The 14792-nt window shown below is 50.7% G+C and overlaps 1 protein-coding gene across 8 annotated transcripts in view; it reads left to right on the forward strand.

The window, feature by feature from the left end:
* LOC140411434 (tyrosine-protein kinase Fyn-like) overlaps positions 1-14792 on the forward strand; it is a 461382-nt gene that overhangs the window by 323982 nt on the left and 122608 nt on the right. The window contains exon 1 of one of the 8 annotated variants that reach the window (XM_072500565.1): positions 8107-8196. The exons of the other annotated variants lie outside the window; for them this stretch is intronic. The gene's annotated coding sequence lies outside the window, so the exon portion shown is untranslated. Of the gene's footprint in view, positions 1-8106; positions 8197-14792 lie in introns of those variants that run through there. 8 annotated transcript variants of the gene reach the window in all.

The raw sequence follows: 14792 nt of genomic DNA on the forward strand, positions 1-14792 counted from the left end.
ACAACACAAGAAACGTGACATCATCCAAGAAAAATCAGCTTGCTTCTTTGGCACCCCTTCCACAAACATTCACTCTCTCAACCACTGATGTACAGTAGCAGCCGTGTGTACCATCTACAAGATGCATTGCAGGAACTCATCAAGTACCCTTTGGCAGCACCTTCCAAACCCACACCCACTACCATCTAGAAGGGCAAGGTCAGTAGAAATATGGGAACACCATCATCTGGAAGTTCCCTTCTATAATAACCAGCACGGGACAATTGTGGTTGGATTCTCCGTTTCTGGGGCTATGTCCCACGCCAGCGTGGGAACGGTGGCGTTTTATGCCAGAATAAATGGTGCAAAATGGCCACCGATTCCCCGTTGTGCTGGGGGCTAGCAGGATGGCAGCGTAGAGCACCCGGCTCTAGCTGCCAATATGCCCCGGAGAATTGCTGGGTCCATGGCTGCACATGAGCACGGCGGCGGCCTGCAGTGGCCGCACCATTCTACATGGCGGACGCAGCCCATAGACCCGGTCCGTGAAATAGTGCCCCCCCCCTTAGCCAGCTCGCGTGCCTCGGACCACCCCCCCACACTTCCTCCAACCCAAATAATGTCCCCCCTGCATGTGGATCATCGGTCCCCCGACTGTGGCGGCGCTGGACTAAATATGTAGCCGCCACGCTGAGTTCCCGACGGATGAGACCATGAAAGACCTACACCGTCGGGAACTCGGCCGGTGGGGGCGGAGCGTCGGAAGGTGGGCCTCAGGCAATGTCCGATATGTGCTGCGGCGTACTCCTAGAGTACACCTCTTTGGAAGGGGCGGAGCAGCGCAAAAGCACCGCCAACTCTGATTCTGTCATAAACTTGGATTCTCCGGCCGATCGCCGAACGCGATTTTGGCATCGGCGACCGGAGAATCTCGCCCCCAGTGTGGGGATGATTGCTTTCCCCTTGCTCCTTGAGGAGTATGGCCTCCCTCACTAGGGGAGGAGTAGCTTACCCGTACTTCTATAAAATGTCGGCCAGTCTGGAACCGACCGACAGGAAAGAGAGTAACTAGTGAGGTTTACCAGTACTTCTGTATATAATTGTTGTAAAATAAATGTTTACTTTTACTTACTTTGGACTCCTCGAGCCTTATTAAAAATTCCAAGTCACTCAGTCCTGATTTGGAAATATATCACTGTTCTTCACCGTCGCTGGGTCAAAATTCTGGAACTCCCCCCCCCCATAAAAGTCACTCAGTCCTGATTTGGAAATATATCACTGTTCTTCACTGTTGCTGGGTCAAAATTTTGGAACTCCCCCCCCATAACAGCATGTGGGTGTACCTATACCATATGGACTGCAGTGATTCAAGAAGGCAGCTCACCACTACCTTCTCAAGTGCAGTTTGGATGGGCAACAAATGCTGGCCTAGCCAGCGAAGCCTACATCCTGTTAAAATGAATTAAAAAAACACCCAGAAATGCATACAGAAGGGCGGTGAAGTGCAGTGAGTAGATCGAGTTGATGAACTCCTCTGTTATAAAGTTTTTAACAGTGTTTGTATTTTTAAAGGCTTTGCATGAGAAATCAAGTATATTTAGACACTTGTCCAATTTTGTCTCATTGGCGTTGAGTTTCTGTCTTAGCCGTTCCATTAAATGATAAGCGATATTTCATTTTTGATTGAGGTGACATTTTTCTCGTCTATGTTTCTGAAGCCTCTTGTCTTTCTTGCTGTCCTCTTGACACAAGGCTGGGCAATCATCCACCATATTGTTTCCAAATCTGCATCCAACTGACCAAAAGCAGTTGTGGAAAATGTTTCCTCCATGATAATCTACACTCAGCATCTAAATGCAGCTAAGGTCAACAGTACAGGGTATCTTACATCCTCCAATTGTCTGATATTGTAGAGTGGGAAGGGCCGCAGGGGCTTTGAGTGTCCTTTACATTTGCATTTCCAATTTGTCTACAAACTCAAGGACCCTGATGTTTACAGGGAGGGAGCATGGACATTTTCCAGCATCTGAAAAATACTGACAAGCCGGGCAGGCAAAGGACCTGCTGAATTTAGCAGAAAGATCTCAGTACAATAACTTTAATCCTGCTGCTCGCCTGGGATCCTGCCAGGCTGAGAGGCTTCTGGCTGGCTGATGAGCAAAAACATCTGTTTTTTTTTTAATTTTTTTTTGTTTTTTTTTAAATAATATTTTATTGAAAATTTTTGGTCAACCAACACATTACATTGTGCATCCTTTACACAACATTATAACAATACAGATAATAATGACCTTTTTTATTTAAACAAGAACAAAAGAAAACAACAACAAATAAATAAATATTAAATAACAAAAATAAAAAAAAACTAGCCCTAATTGGCAACTGCCTTGTCTCAGGCCACACCCCCCCCCCCCCCCCCACCCCCCCCCCCCAAGTTCTGGGCCGCTGCTGCTGCCTTCTTTGTTCTCCCCTATCTATCTTTCCGCAAGATATTCGACGAACGGTTGCCACCGCCTTGTAAACCCTTGAGCCGACCCCCTTAGGACGAACTTAATCCGCTCTAACTTTATGAACCCCGCCATATCATTTATCCAGGTCTCCACCCCCGGGGGCTTGGCTTCTTTCCACATTAGCAATATTCTGCGCCGGGCTACTAGGGACGCAAAGGCCAAAACATCGGCCTCTTTCGCCTCCTGCACTCCCGGCTCTTGTGCAACCCCAAATATAGCCAACCCCCAGCTTGGTTCGACCCGGACTCCTACTACTTTCGAAAGCACCTTTGTCACCCCCATCCAAAACCCCTGTAGTGCCGGGCATGACCAAAACATATGGGTATGATTCGCTGGGCTTCTCGAGCACCTCGCACACCTATCCTCCACCCCAAAAAATTTACTGAGCCGTGTTCCAGTCATATGTGCCCTGTGTAATACCTTAAACTGAATCAGGCTTAGCCTGGCGCACGAGGACGACGAGTTTACCCTGTTTAGGGCATCTGCCCACATCCCCTCCTCAATCTCCTCCCCTAGCTCTTCTTCCCATTTCCCTTTTAGTTCGTCCATCATAGTCTCCCCTTCGTCTCTCATTTCCCTATATATATCCGACACCTTACCGTCCCCCACCCATTTCTTTGAGATGACTCTGTCCTGCACCTCTTGTGTCGGGAGCTGCGGGAATTCCCTCACCTGCTGCCTCGCAAAAGCCCTCAATTGCATGTACCTGAATGCATTCCCTTGGGGCAACCCATATTTCTCGGTCAGCGCTCCCAGACTCGCAAACTTCCCATCCACAAATAGATCTTTCAATTGCGTTATACCTGCTCTTTGCCACATTCCATATCCCCCATCCATTCCCCCCGGGGCAAACCTATGGTTGTTTCTTATCGGGGACCCCCCCAGTGCTCCGGTCTTTCCCCTATGTCGTCTCCACTGTCCCCAAATCTTCAGTGTAGCTACCACCACCGGACTCGTGGTATAGTTCCTTGGTGAGAACGGCAATGGGGCTGTCACCATAGCCTGCAGGCTGGTCCCCTTACAGGACGCCCTCTCTAATCTCTTCCACGCCGCTCCTTCCTCCTCTCCCATCCACTTACTCACCATTGAAATATTAGCGGCCCAATAATACTCACTTAGGCTCGGTAGTGCCAGCCCCCCCCCTATCCCTACTACGCTGTAAGAATCCCTTCCTCACTCTCGGAGTCTTCCCGGCCCAAACAAAACCCATAATACTCTTTTCTATCCTTTTGAAAAAAGCCTTCGTGATCACCACCGGGAGACACTGAAACACAAAAAGGAATCTCGGGAGGACCACCATCTTAACTGCCTGCACCCTCCCTGCCATTGACAATGCTACCATGTCCCATCTCTTGAAATCTTCCTCCATCTGTTCCACCAACCGCGTCAAATTTAGCCTGTGCAATGTGCCCCAATTCTTAGCTATCTGGATCCCCAGGTAACGAAAGTCTCTTGTTACCTTCCTCAATGGTAGGTCTTCTATTTCTCTACTCTGCTCCCCTGGATGCACCACAAACAGCTCACTCTTTCCCATGTTCAATTTATACCCTGAAAAATCCCCAAACTCCCCAAGTATCCGCATTATTTCTGGCATCCCCTCCGCTGGATCCGCCACATATAGTAGCAGATCATCCGCATATAAAGATACCCGGTGTTCTTCTCCTCCCCTAAGTATTCCCCTCCATCCCTTGGAACCTCTCAGCGCTATCGCCAGGGGCTCAATCGCCAGTGCAAACAGTAATGGGGACAGAGGACATCCCTGCCTTGTCCCTCTGTGGAGCCGAAAATATGCCGATCCCCGTCCATTCGTGACCACACTCGCCACTGGGGCCCTATACAACAGCTGCAACCATCTAACATACCCCTCTCCGAACCCAAATCTCCTCAACACCTCCCACAGATAATCCCACTCCACTCTATCAAATGCTTTCTCGGCATCCATCGCCACTACTATCTCCGTTTCACCCTCTGGTGGGGCCATCATCATTACGCCTAACAACCTCCGTATGTTCGTGTTCAGCTGTCTCCCCTTCACAAACCCAGTTTGGTCCTCATGAACCACCCCCGGGACACATTCCTCTATTCTCATTGCCATTACCTTGGCCAAGACCTTGGCATCTACATTGAGGAGGGAGATTGGTCTGTAGGACCCGCATTGTAGCGGATCCTTTTCCTTCTTTAAAAGAAGCGATATCGTTGCTTCTGACATAGTCGGGGGCAGTTGTCCCCTTTCCTTTGCCTCGTTGAAGGTCCTCGTCAGTAGCGGGGCGAGCAAGTCCAAATATTTTCTGTAAAATTCAACTGGGAATCCGTCCGGTCCCGGGGCCTTTCCCGTCTGCATGTTCCTAATTCCTTTCACCACTTCTTCTACCGTGATCTGTGCTCCCAATCCCATCCTTTCCTGCTCTTCCACCTTGGGAATTTCCAGCCGATCCAAAAACTCCATCATTCTCTCCCTCCCATCCGGGGGTTGAGCTTCATACAATTTTTTATAAAATGTCTTGAACACTTCATTCACTCTCTCCGCTCCCCGCTCCGTCTCTCCATCTTCGTCTCTCACCCCCCCTATTTCCCTCGCTGCTCCCCTTTTCCTCAATTGGTGTGCCAGCAATCTGCTCGCCTTCTCTCCATATTCATACTGTACACCCTGCGCCTTCCTCCATTGTGCCTCTGCAGTGCCTGTGGTCAGCAAGTCAAATTCCACATGCAGCCTTTGCCTTTCCCTATACAGTCCCTCCTCCGGTGCTTCCGCATACTGTCTGTCCACCCTCAAAAGTTCTTGCAACAACCGCTCCCGTTCCTTACTCTCCTGCTTCCCTTTATGTGTCCTTATTGATATCAGCTCCCCCCTAACCACCGCCTTCAACGCCTCCCAGACCACTCCCACCTGAACCTCCCCATTGTCATTGAGTTCCAAGTACTTTTCAATGCATCCCCTCACCCTTAAGCACACCCCCTCATCCGCCATTAGTCCCATATCCATTCTCCAGGGTGGACGCCCTCTTGTTTCCTCCCCTATCTCCAAGTCTACCCAGTGTGGGGCATGATCCGAAATGGCTATAGCCGTATATTCCGTTCCCCTCACCCTCGGGATCAATGCCCTACCCAACACAAAAAAGTCTATGCGTGAATAGACTTTATGGACATAGGAGAAAAACGAGAACTCCTTACTCCTAGGTCTACTGAATCTCCACGGGTCCACCCCTCCCATCTGCTCCATAAAATCCTTAAGCACCTTGGCTGCTGCCGGCCTCCTACCAGTCCTGGACTTCGACCTATCCAGCCTTGGTTCCAACACCGTGTTAAAGTCTCCCCCCATTATCAGCTTTCCGGTCTCTAGGTCTGGGATGCGTCCTAGCATTCGCCTCATAAAATTGGCATCGTCCCAATTCGGGGCATACACGTTTACCAACACCACCATCTCTCCCTGTAATTTGCCACTCACCATCACGTATCTGCCCCCGTTATCCGCCACTATAGTCTTTGCCTCGAACATTACCCGCTTCCCCACTAATATAGCCACCCCCCTGTTTTTCGCATCCAGCCCCGAATGGAACACCTGCCCTACCCATCCTTTGCGCAACCTAACCTGATCTATCAGTTTCAGGTGCGTTTCCTGTAACATGACCACATCTGCTTTAAGTTTCTTAAGGTGTGCGAGTACTCGTGCCCTCTTTATCGGCCCGTTAAGCCCCCTCACGTTCCACGTGATCAGCCGAGTTGGGGGGCTTCCCACCCCCCCCCCTTGCCGGTTAGCCATCATCTTTTTCCAGCTTCTCGCCCAGTTCCCACGCGGCTGTATTTCTCCCAGACGGTGCCCCCCCGCCCATCCTTTCCCGCACCCACTCCCCCCTTTCCCCAGCAGCAGCAACCCAGTAATTCCCCCCTCCCCCCCCCCGCTAGACCCCCCGCTAGCGTAATTACTCCCCCCATGTTGCTCCCAGAAGTCAGCAAACTCTGGCTGACCTCGGCTTCCCCCCGTGATCACGGCTCGCCCCGTGCGGTGCCCCCTCCTTCCTGCTTCTCTATTCCCGCCATAATTATCATAGCGCGGGAACCAAGCCCGCGCCTCTCCCTCGGCCCCGCCTCCCATGGCCAACGCCCCATCTCCTCTCCCTCCCCACCTCCCCCCATCACCACCTGTGGGAGAAAGAAAAGTTACCATACCGCAGGATTAATCATACAATCCCTCTTCGCCCCCCCCCCCCCCACTCGTCCCACCACTTTGTCCAAACGTTCATTTTCGTAGTCCAATCATTCCAATTTTTCTTCTACAATAAAAGTCCACGCTTCATCCGCCGTCTCAAAGTAGTGGTGCCTCCCTTGATATGTGACCCACAGTCTTGCCGGTTGCAGCATTCCAAACTTTATCTTTTTTTTGTGAAGTACCGCTTTGGCCCGATTAAAGCTCGCCCTCCTTCTCGCCACCTCCGCACTCCAATCTTGATAGACGCGGATCACCGCGTTCTCCCATTTACTACACCGAGTTTTCTTCGCCCATCTAAGGACCATTTCTCTATCCTTAAAACGGAGAAATCTCACCACTATGGCTCTGGGAGCTTCTCCTGCTCTCGGTCCTCGCACCATAACTCGGTATGCTCCCTCCACCTCCAACGGACCCGTCGGGGCCTCCACTCCCATTAACGAGTGCAGCATCGTGCTCACATATGCCCCGACGTCCGCCCCCTCCACACCTTCAGGAAGGCCAAGAATCCTCAAGTTGTTCCTCCTTGCGTTATTTTCCAGTGCCTCCAACCTCTCCACAGATCGTTTCTGGTGTGCCTCCTGTATCTCCGACTTCACCACCAGGCCCTGTATGTCGTTTTCATTCTCTGCTGCTTTCGCCTTCACGACCCGAAGCTCCTGCTCCTGGGTCTTTTGTTCCTCTTTCAGCCCTTCAATCGCCTGTAATATCGGGGCCAACAACTCTTTCTTCATTTCCTTTTTTATCTCCTCCACGCAGCGTTTCAAAAACTCTTGTTGTTCAGGGCCCCATATGAAACTGCCACCTTCCGACGCCATCTTGGTTTCTGCTTGCCTTCCTTGCCGTTGTTCCAAAGGATCCGCTGCAATCCGGCCACTTTCCTCTCCTTTTTCCATCCGTGTCCAGGGGGAACACCCTTCTGGTTTACCGCACGGTGTTTTCAGCCGTTAAAATTGCCGTTGGGGCTCCTATCAAGAGCCCAAAAGTCCGTTTCACAGGGAGCTGCCGAAACGTGCGACTCAGCTGGTCATCGCCGCACCCGGAAGCGCAAAAACATCTGTTGCACGAGGTCGCAGCCAACCTCTCCTCTAGTGATTCCAGCCATGAACAGGATGGTTGGTGGGGGGGATGAAGCGCTAGTAACACATCAGGATGGGGTGGAGAAATTGCTCTGAGGGAATATGGGAAGATCGTGAGGGGGGAAGATACAGATTGCAGGGTCACAGAGGTCACAGGTAAGGAAACCATGGGGATGACGATTATGGGAGGTGAGAGATTATGGAAGTTTGAGAGATTGTACGTGGAGAGAGATTGCTGGGACTGTGGAGAAAAGAGATTGTGAGCAGTTTGATTTAAGGAGGTGGTGATTGATGCACTCTTGTGCCTCCAGGACCACAAGCAGTGCCGGAAAAGCACCTACCTGTTGGATCTTACAAGTCCCACCTCCGTTCAAATACCGGGCTGGAAAATCTGAGGAATACAGCCTCAAAATCATTGAGGAGAGTGAGTTACTTTGCTACAGAAAACTCCATGGTTAAACTGAAATCGCTTTGAGACAAACATCATTTAAAAATTAGGGATGATATTTGTAGTATTTATATCAAAAAATTCAGCACAAAATCGGATTAAATGTACTTCAAATTTCTCACATTTTAGTGGATGGCAATCTATAGTTTAAATGAAGTGCGAATAATACTCTTTGAAGCCAAATTCAGGTATTAAATAATTTGATGAGTTTTCATGAGCCAGTAGAAATGGGTTTAATTCAGGCAGTAAATGAACAGGAAATCTTCCAATAAAGTCATTGATCAATCATACGCATTCTGTTTATAATATGTAATTCGATCAGTGCTGTCTCAGGTCATCAGAGGTGACACATTAATGTGGCAGTAAATTTATTTGGAAAGAGTTGTGTTCCTGTGGTGCTCCAAGCTGACAGATTGCGGCCACTGTTCTACCTTCACAGAGCGTGACCAAGTGGTTAATTTGGCTCCTATTGTGGTCGGCTGGATTGTCTCTGTCATGGAACCTCTTGTTTCCTGAAATGGAGGAATCCTGAGAGGAAGCAAGTGTTCTGTTGTGGGGGTTGGAACAGGAAGAAGAGAAAGAGGAATAGCTTGCGACAGAAGCAGCTACTGCTTGCTGGAGCAGAACTGCGTGCCTTTCAAATCTGACAGTCTTTCTGTGCACTGAAGGAAAATGCAAGGCACTGCAATTCTCTGCACAATTTATTTGAGTCCGCCAGCTGACCTGGGGTGATATCAACAGTAAGCTAGCCCCAGCAGACCATTTGCTCTCTGCGGAGCAGGTGCTGCTACAGTAATGGAATGCATCTTACACCTTGCTGAACAATCGTGCTTCTATGTGTCAAAGCAAGAGGGCACTGAATAGTCGCTGTGTGTCTTTATAAAAATTCAAAATCCAAACCTTTCAAAAAAGGAGCACGGTACAACAAAAATACATCTCCCTGCAATAACATATATAGAACTGGATATTCTCCTGATAATGAAACAGTAGGATGACTGACAAGCTGAATTGGGAAGGATGATTGATGTATACTCCAAAAATATCAATGCATTTGCGTCAACTGCAACTTTTCAGATGTGAAGTAATTCTAATTAAGGATATTTGATGTAAGCTGCACTTTTGTTTCCAATAGAGAAAGCTGTGCATAAACCTACACAGATTTTCAGATAGCATCATTGATGGTGCACTCAATTGCTGAAGGGAATATTCTCTGCTATAAAATGTCGATGTTGAGGCCCTGACACAAGTATACAATCATTTGTTTAATCGGAAATTGCACTCTCTTTGTAATGGCAACATTAACCCATTATTTTAATACCTCTGATGAAATAGAAGATTGAAGAATTTCCGATGAAAATATTAACATTTGTAAGCTGGTGTCCCACAATGCTCTTCCATAGCCTGAGGAAGCCTGAAAATTATTAACATCCTAATGATATTGTTTTTCTCTTTCCTGCAAGATATCGGTACATGTTCGTGGATTTAATTAATTGTGGCACAGCATTTTCATGGGTCCTGAATTCTGAAGGATAAATCAAAGTTGGCATGGCTTGTGAAAATTGATTTGTTCCACAGAACAATTGCTTATTTATTTTTAGTTGTCAGATTTTTGTTCAGACCAACATATGGGCAAATTTAAACTGTTTCTGGATAAAATGCAAAATGGAACAGTGGAAAGCTCCACATTGCAATAGGAAAATAAACAAGACTAAGGAAGCACCATCTTCACCCTGAAACACACTTCCCATCAACTGATCACAAAGTACATACAGTACTAAATACTCTGGCTATGCTGCTGGCCTTATTATCCCACTCTTTTGACCAAAGGAGAACATGCATTAGTGGGGATGATGGGTGGTTGCAGAACATTTTAGAAAAGTGCTGGTCTTTCTTGAGAGTTAAGTGAAATGCCGCTTTCCTTTAACATTTAGTGGCAATGTGACCCTTTGAAGTGAGGTAATTACTCCATAATCATAGACATTAATTCCCAAATATGTTAACCAAGCAAAATGGAGTGAATTGGCAGAATGATCTGAAAGGGCGGGGTGGGGTGGGGGCTCTCACAGTAAATGCGGAAGGGGAGAGTGGGAGATGGAGGATTTACAGATCATCGCAAGAGGATCCCAACATATTCAAAATTGCTTTTGCATTTTTACAGCAAAATCAGGATAGGCAGCTGACAAGGTGAAGGAATTATTTGAAAGATTCTTTACATTTTATATAACTTTATATAATAGCAGCTTGGCAAATGAACAGAACATTGGATTTCAGGCTGTTTAAAGAATTCGGAAAATCTCATACCTAGAATCTATTTTTATGCGTTGAATGGCAAGACAGCATGGTACAAACAGCAACAACTGTATTGAGAGCACATGTTGATTTCACGTGCCCGCTAGGATTTTAGGAAGATTTTGAAGAATTCTGCTAAGAAATAATGCGTATTCCGTAAGTGACCTTGTGCACCAGTGACGTTGTGCACCTATGACCTTGACTCAAAAGCTGATGGGTAATTCATGAGAAGATATTAGCAATGGAATAAATATCTCCTTAGCGTTGAAGCTCTCCTCAGTGCTTCTCCTGGTCCACTAAAGCAGGCACAATGGAAATCCCCATGCATAGAGTCAGAGATGTTTATAGCATGGAAACAGACCCTTCAGCCCAGCTAGTCCATGCCATCCAGTTTCAATCACTAAGGTAGTCTCACTTGCCTGCATTGGCCAATATCCCTCTATACCCACCCTGCCTATGTAACTGTCTAACTGCTTTTTAAAAGACAAAATTGTACCCACCTCTGCCATTGCCTCTGGCTGCCCATTCCAGATGGTCACCACCCTCTGTGTGAAGAAATTTCCCCTCTGGTCTCTTTTGTATCGCAATCAAAACATGTGAAGTCTCTGCCACATTAATATTCACAGTGGCCTGCCTGCATCCTCACCTCCTGTTGCCCTCCACTTCCTGCAACCCCACCCCCCGGGCAGAGTGGTCCAAGATCAAATGCCCCTGATGCAGACCCCATTCAGAGGATGTGTGTGAGCGCGCTGTCAGCAGAAAGACAGGAGTCAGCCTTTTTTGCATAAACTGAGGAGCAACAGAGCTTTCTTCACAGCAAGTTATTATCACTCTCTTGCCTTGTCTAGTGACCCCCTGGGGTCATGTTACACAGATCCTTGGAGGGTGGAACAGTATAGTTGCAAGAGGGAGGTGGGTGGGAAGGAGGGAAATTGGTGTAAAAGAGGGCAATTGGGGAGGAGGAGGGGAATGGGGGATTTGGGCGAGGGAGGGATTGGGGGAAGGAGGTATTGAGGGGAAGGCGGGGTTGGGGAATGGGGCATTGGAAGGACACGGGGATTGAGGGGAGGGGGGATTGGAGGGGAGGGGAGAAATTAGGTGAAGGAGTGATTGAAGGGGTTTGGCGGAATTGGGGGAAAGAAGATATTGAGCGGGCAGAGGGGCTGACGGATAAAGCCTCGTCCTATAAGGATCAGTTGAGAATGAGGGCCTCCCTGGTCCTCCGGGCATGCCGGACCTTGCCCACCGTCATCCGATACTTCTTGCTGCTTCTCCCTGGGCTCATCAACCAGTCCCCCCTGGTCCGACTCCACCTCCTCAGAATGGTCCTGGCATCGGAACCACATTTTGAGCAGTTTAATGCACCTCTCAATGACAGCACATGTGGCAACATGGGCCTTGTTATATCGCACCTCCCACTCTGCACTGGCGTGATCAGCTAGGACTTCGCCAGGAACCCCTTAGCCCCCAAGAGCCAACCCGTCACTCTGGGGTGGTCCTCAAAAATACCAGAGAACTTTGAGTGCCCCAGGATGTAGTTGTCATGTGCATGCGCAGACATATGTGATCTGGAGATGGTGTGTCCACACGAGTTGAACATTCAGGGAGTGGAACCCCATCCTGTCAATGACGGGCATTATGTGTAGCTTGGGAAATGCTGCACACGTGCCTGCTCGAACCGTGGAATTAACTGGTTGCATAGAGGTTTGGGGCTGCGCCCATCGGGAGTGGGTGTCCTCCTCCACGGGATGCCATGTCCACAGGACATGGCACAAGTGCATCATTGTCTCTTTGTTGAGACGGAGCCTCCTACGACACATGCGTCCACCATCTGCTCGAAAGACCAACAACGCCTGTACACCTTGGGCCGTCACTGCTGCCCCCCTCTGGGTTCCTCCTTGGCCTGGTAGGTGACTGGGTCTTCAGGGTTTGCGGCGGCCCCCTGCACAGGGGGTACCACCTCAAGCCTGCGTCGACGCAGCTTCTCTGGTGTCTGGTTGCCTGGGCTGCCACCAGCAGCAGGAGGGCAGCCTCGGCAGGACCGACATAACCAGCCATATATTGCATGTCTGTAAGGAATTGGAGAAGGAGAGAGACTGACAATCAGTAAGGGTTTCCTCCCCGTGTCCCTCAAACCTCCCCCACCCTCACATGCCCCGTCTTCTCTCAGAGTTGCATCCACCGAGCCAGTTGCACAGGAAAACTTCGCTCTGCACACTCGCCCCCGGCCACATCAGGAGCCCCTCGACCACAGACCCTTGCTATGGAACATTAGGGAAACCGTGCTCAGATACCCTCCCCTGATCCACACACTCACCCTTTGGTCACAAGGATATCTCCAGTGCTGAAGCCCAGTGATTGAGTGTTTGATTGTCGGCTGCTGCCTCTATGGTGCTGACTCTTCTCGAGGTCAGGCAAACTGTTCAGGTTAAAAGGTTGATTGAAATGCGATGCAATAATCATCATCTGAGACATGACCCTTGTACCCATGAGCAGCCACTTGAGAATATTTTGTTTATTAAACGGTCAACAGTAACAAAAGTTTGAAAATTAACTCCAACACAACATTCCACATATCACACTCACCATTAAACAACAAGAAAATGTCACCGCTCCGTATTGGTATTTGATAAAGCCAAATCAGCTCATTTCACAAAGAAAAACAAACACCACTCGCAAGTTCCTCAACAGAATCGGAGGATGAGCCAGAGAATGTGTTATCATGGGCGAAATTCTCCGGAAATGGCGCGATGTCCGCCGACTGGCGCCCAAAACGGCGCCAATCAGATGGGCATCGCGCCGCCCCAAAGGTGCGTAATGCTCTGCATCTTTGGGGGCCGAGCCCCAACATTGAGGGGCTAGGCCGACGCCGGAGGAATTTCCGCCCCGCCAGCTGGCAGAAACGGCCTTTGTTGCCCCGCCAGCTGGCGCAGAAATGACATCTCCGGGCGGCGCATGCGTGGGAAACTGTCAGCGGCCGCTGACAGTTTCCCACGCATGTGCAGTGGAGGGAGTCTCTTCCACCTCCGCCATGGTGGAGACCGTGGCGGAGGCGGAAGGGAAAGAGTGCCCCCACGGCACAGGCCCGCCCGCGGATCGGTGGGCCCCGATCGCGGGCCAGGCCACCGTGAGGGCACCCCCCGGGGCCAGATCGCCCCGCGTCCCCCCCCGGAGCCCGCCCACGCCGCCTTGTCCCGCCAGTAAGGTAGGTGATTTAATTTACGCCGGCGGGACAGGCAATTTATCGGCGGGACTTCGGCCCATCCGGGCCGGAGAATCGAGCGGGGGGGCCCGCCAACTGGCGTGGCACGATTCCCACCCCCGCCGAATATCCGGTGCCGGAGAGTTCGGAGGGATTTCCGCCCCGCCAGCTGGCGGAAATGGCGTTTGTTGCCCTGCCAGCTGGCGCGGAAATGACATTCGGGGCAGCGCATGCGCGGGAGCGTCATGTGCCGCTGACAGTTTCCCGCGCATGCGCAGTGGGGAGAGTCTCGTCCGCCTCCGCCATGGTGGAGACCGTGGCGGAGGCGGAAGGGAAAGAGTGCCCCCATGGCACAGGCCCGCCTGCGGATCGGTGGGCCCCGATCGCGGGCCAGGCCACCGTGGGGGCATCCCCGGGGTCAGATCGCCCCCCCCCCCCCAGGACCCCGGAGCCCACCCACGCCGCCTTGTCCCGCCGGTAAATACCTACTTTAATTTACGCCGGCGGGACAGGCAATTTCTTGGCGGGACTTCGGCCCATCCGGGCCGGAGAATTGAGCGGGGGGGCCCGCCAACAGGCGCGGCCCGATTCCCGCCACCGCCCAATCTCCGGTACCGGAGACTTTCGCGGGGTGGGATTCACGACGGCCAACGGCCATTCTCCGACCCAGCAGGGGGTCGGAGAATGACGCCCCTGTTCATTGAAAAAGGTCTGGATTCTCCGCTGTTGGGATTCTCCGTTGCGCTGGCAGACTGCGGATTTCCCGACGGCGTGGGACTGCCCACAATGGGAAACCCTGTTGGCTGGCTGACGGCAGACGGCGAATCTGGTGCGGCGGGACGGAGAATCCCGCCCATGATCTGTTCGTCAATGTGTTACTTGTTCCACGTATCAGTGCCATTCTCTGTCCAGGAGCCGCTGCTGTACAGCCCCCCCCCCCCCCCCCCCCCCCCCCCCCCCCCCCCCCACCCCCCCACCCCACATGGCCCCATCTCACCAGAACCAAATCCTGGCATCCACATATTCCACTGGTCTCAAGGTGCAGTTGAACATCCATGACTACCAGCGTGTTTAACCCACG

Source organism: Scyliorhinus torazame, chromosome 1 (assembly GCF_047496885.1).
Source record: "Scyliorhinus torazame isolate Kashiwa2021f chromosome 1, sScyTor2.1, whole genome shotgun sequence".
Classification (NCBI taxonomy): domain Eukaryota; kingdom Metazoa; phylum Chordata; class Chondrichthyes; order Carcharhiniformes; family Scyliorhinidae; genus Scyliorhinus; species Scyliorhinus torazame.